The sequence below is a fragment of the Cavia porcellus genome, unplaced genomic scaffold (assembly GCF_034190915.1).
Source record: "Cavia porcellus strain 051 isolate PalLab524CR breed Dunkin Hartley unplaced genomic scaffold, mCavPor4.1 scaffold_4, whole genome shotgun sequence".
Classification (NCBI taxonomy): Eukaryota; Metazoa; Chordata; class Mammalia; order Rodentia; family Caviidae; genus Cavia; species Cavia porcellus.
Window position 1 is genome coordinate 43458940 of NW_026947487.1, and position 4655 is coordinate 43463594.

General features: G+C 48.6%; 1 pseudogene; it reads right to left on the reverse strand.

The window, feature by feature from the left end:
• Nucleotides 1–2240: 2240 nt before the first annotated feature.
• LOC111753817 (polyhomeotic-like protein 2) lies at nt 2241–3019 on the reverse strand (annotated as a pseudogene).
• Nucleotides 3020–4655: the final 1636 nt, after the last annotated feature.

Below are 4655 nucleotides of genomic sequence, written 5' to 3' on the forward strand. Positions count from 1 at the left end.
TCTGACCTTGGTCCAGAGAGTAGGTGCAGGGATCTCAGCCACCTTGGGGTGCACAGGCAACTGCCAGACCCCAGGAGTGCAGGAGAGGCCTCAGGGACCAGCCCCACTCCATGCCTCTCCCAGGGCTTCAAAAGGGTGAGTGAGGACCTGTCGGCCACCAGCTCTGCTGTCTGCTGACAACACTCCGCTCAGCAGACAGGACTGTGCTTGTCGGGCTCATGAAATCAGCCTTCAAGAGAGAAAAAGGAACTTTTCATGTTGAACATTGATTTGTGTGTGTGCCCGTGTGTGTGCAAATATGTGTGTGTTTGTGGAATTTTATTCTCGTGAAGTTCTTTTCCACTTATTTAGTGAAATTCACTGCCATCCTCCCATCAGACTAAGGCTCCACATTCCTGACCCTGGGGGAGTGAATTGGTGGAACTCCCTTCAGGGTTTCTTGGCATGGATTTGCCCATGACATCGTGGGACTGAGGGAGACAAGGCATTTTAATACATTTCCATCATTTATATCACAGGATGCAGTCCGGGGAGGTTCCCGGTCTGTGCTCCTCCAGGGCCCTAGAACTATGCCACCCCCTCACTCTCCTACTCCCCCAGCACCCCAGGGAGAGGAAGTGGCTTGTCTGACACCACCACCAACAGCTATGTCTCCTCCTTCAGGTGCAGTTGTGGCTGATTTTCTTGTTGTGACCTTTGGTGACAGGGGCTCTTTCAGTGACTCCTAAAGGTCCTAACAAGCAAGGGTCTGCCATGACCTGAGGCCTGTGTCAGGAATAGGTTGCCACCAATGGGACTTAATGCATTTTTAAAACTGTATGGCCCCCAACATCATTAAAAAATCATACTTTTTTGGAAGAAAGAAAAAAAATAAGGGGCTGGTTTTTTGTTTTCTTTCAGGACGGATCAACAGCCTCATGATGAGACTTTGACCTGTTTTCACTGGGGGTGGAAATAAGCTGATCTTTCCTGTAAGAAATAAAGAGGGGGGTGGCGATACAGCTCAGTGGCACAGAGCCTGCCTGGAAAGCGTGAGATCGTGAGTTCAATTCCCAGTACCAAAAAAAAAAAAAAAAAAAAAACAAGAAATAGCGAGGAGAGAGGAAAAGACTTTCAACCAGGACAGGCTTTATTAAAGCCTGAGTGGGGACCCTGGCTCCACAGTGCCAGAACAGCGGCCCTCTGACAGGGTGAACAGTGTAACAGGGTAGCAGAGGCGCAGGAAGCTGAATCTAACTTCTGGGATATGGGACCATTAAGCCATGGTCCCTGTCCATTGTGTGTTTGCACAAAGTTCCCCATTCCGGAGCCCAGGGCCTCTTGATCCAGAATGTCCTGTTCTATACACAGGATTAGGTAGGGCCAGTTAACTAGGGGTGCTGGTGCTGTTACGAGGCCAAGAGAATGGGGAGAATGGTCAGGACTCATGGACGATGTCTTGCGGACTTTTCTTCCTATTGCTGACTCTCACTCACACTATTTTTTCTTCTGCTTTTCTCCTTCCTGTGCTTGTAATGGGAATGGGAATCACAGGGTCCAGTGATCATTCTTTCTAGGTAAATGAATTGGGCCTCTCTCTTTCCTTTCAGGGTACCTGCCAGGCTGTGACACATCTGTTAATATTTGACTCAGTTAAGGGAGATTAAAAAGTAACTTGTTTCACTGCTTGTAGTCCATGAAAATTTCTCTTCCCACAATGATACAGAGATGAAAGGGCTGAGTGTGGTGGAATAACTAACGATCAATATGTAACACCCAGCTGAACTGAATCAGCGTGGTGCTGGGTGTGGAAGCCCACCTGGGGATCACTGCCAACAGCACAAAAGGGAGACCTGGAGAGGAAGATGGTGCAGTACAGATTCTCCGGGAGAAACTTGTAATGCTGGATTTCCTAACATAAACTTAGCTGCTCTCATCATGAGAGGTGCTCAGGTCCTCGCTGTCACTGAGGATGGCTGTGGTTCTCTTTGAGGGAGCTCTGATTCTTACCCTGAGCATCATTTCCCAGCCTCAGTACAGATCTCTCAGCCTGCTGGCACAGATCTGGTGCAGACTTTCTAGCTTCCACTACTAACCTTTGCAGACTCTTGGTACAGATTTGCGTAACACATTGTCATGGGCTCTAGGCCTCCAGTTGGACTCCTGGAGGACATTGCCATGGGCTTTAGGTCTTCAGCTGGACTTGTGCAGCACATTGCTGAGGGATCCAGGCTCTCAGCTGGACTCTCCGGGTCTCTAGTCTATGGACACATCTCCTTGACATTTGGCTTTTTGAGAGCAAGTGAATTCCTAGACACCTGTGTCCCACTGGTGGGGTCCCTTGGTAGGAAGTAGTACCCATGCCCACTAGATCCCACATGTGCGTGTCAGGGAGCTTCAGGTCCCACTGGGCTTGTCGCCAGCTAGAGGTGGAAGGGCTGGCTGAGATGAGTGACAGGGCTTCCTCATAATTGGAGACAGCTGAGCAGGGGCAGTCTTCCGGCTGTGTGGCATCTGCAGTGCAGCAGTAACTGAAAAGGGCGCAGTGCCTGCTGGTACTTCCTGGCATCCTTGGGAGGTGTCAGTAGATTGTCTTGCTGGCCTGGTAGCACCTGTGGGTTGTGCTACTTAACTTCAACTTGCTCCAGTCCAGTGGAAAAGATTTACTCCTTTGTTGTGGCCCTCATCACACCTCTTTGCACAAGCCTTATAGCAGAGGCACTTGGACCGCTGGAACTTGTAGGCAGAGTCCACCAAGCCACAGAGCTCACACTTGTTTGAGGGGAGTGCCCCCCTCTTTGGATTCGTGCAGGGGGGGCTCCTGCATCTCCATGTCAGCGAGAATGCTGGGGTCCTGCTGTGGAAGTTTCTCAGGCAAGAACCCCTGTATGTGCTTCTTCTTGGTATCCCACACCAGCAGGGAGGATCATCCTGCCGGGAAGGGCTTCTCCCTTTCATTGATGGCAAGCTCTTTCACAACAGGCTCCTGAATTGGGGTTTCACAGTGACCTGCTTTATTCTCACCATTCTGATGGGCCATCTGGGCATGCGGGGTGGGGGGCAGAATTTCTTAACCTTTAAACATAAATGGATGTGCTGTCAGAATATGCTTTTGTATACTTTATTCTTCCTCAGTGATGGGCAAGTTGAGTGATTTGATGATCCCTAAGTTATCCTGCCCTAAACAATCCTTTCTTTGGTGCAGGAAGCCAGAGGCAGGCCAGGGAGCCATCCCCCTCCCTAGCTCCCCTCCTCAGTCCAGGGCAGGCCATTTCCTCTGCTCCACAATCAGCAGCCTCAGGCCCCCAAAGAGAGAATTATGGGGTTCCCAGGTTAGGCAGGCAGGCCAATCAGGAAGCTCAGCCAGCCTCTGCTCCTGAGCTATGCACTCAGGCCACTGAGAGCCTCCTGAATGCTGCTTGTGACACAGCAGAGAAGTCAGTGACATCATAGTGTGGGGAGGAGCTTCAGAGACCTCTGAATGTGTCCAGAGGGGAAATTTAATCTCTCCCCCACATTGTTGTTTTTTTTTTTTTTTTTTTTTTTTTGAGACAAGGTCTCACTATGCAGTTCAGGCTGACCTTCAATTTGTAGCCCACTCTTACCTTGAACTCACAATGACCCTCCAGCCTCAGTCTCCAGAGTTCTGGGATTACAAGCATGTGCCACCCTGGCTGAAGTCTAATCCCTGTATCTTCTGCTTTCCATCCCGAATTGAAAGCTTGGAGAAAATGCACGGTTTAACCTGCCCACTTGCAGCCTGTGGCAATACTTTATTATTTTTTTTTAACCACCACATCTTCTCCTATATTTTGAGGCGCATTCAATCAACCTGGTAGTATTTTTGAGTTTCAATTTGGAGAGTGATCCTCTGAATTATCCAGGCACTGGGGTATCACCAGAGAAGAGTGGGTAAAATGACCTCCCTCTAGGAGATGAAAGAGGGGAGAGAGATTCTTACGGTCTGAAGAAAACGCCTTTGACCCCATGGGAGAGATCTCAGAGGGGACGGTTTGTCCTGTGTAATGGGTTGGAGAGGAGTAAGTGGCAATGAAAGAATAAGATGGACTTAGCTCTCATGGAGATGCATTGTAAAATATTTGTAGGTAAAATGATATATCTAGGAGCTGTTTCAAAATACCCCTGGGGGAGAAGATGGAAAATGGGGAAGGCAGGTTTGGCTTAGGTTGATAGTTTACAATCCACCAAATGAGTATGAGAGAAATGGGCCAGGAGTTTAGCTCAGTGGTACAGTGCCTGCTTGGCAAGCACAATGTCCTGAGTTCAATTCCTGGTACCAATTGAAAAAAAAGACATTCAACTCAAGAGACATAATTTAGCATTTTCCCCTGTATTGTGTGACATTTGTCACTGGAACCTTTGCTGGTATCTAAATTTTCCCCTCTTCAGGGTCTGTATTTCTGTCTTCCTAACTGCAGAAATTATCTGTCTCGTGTAGAAGTTAAAAGTCCTACTCACACTTACTCGGAGGTGGAGAGAGGGCTTCTGAATCTGTGGCCTGCACCTCTTCACATTAGAAGGCAGTGTCACCAGGGCGCGTGCGTGACAGGCTAAACTCCAAATCGTCTGCTCCTCCTTCCTGCCTCTCAGAACAATTTGCACAAACCTACTTCAGTTATAAACTATATAAAGTGAGAAAATCATTCATGAGGAAA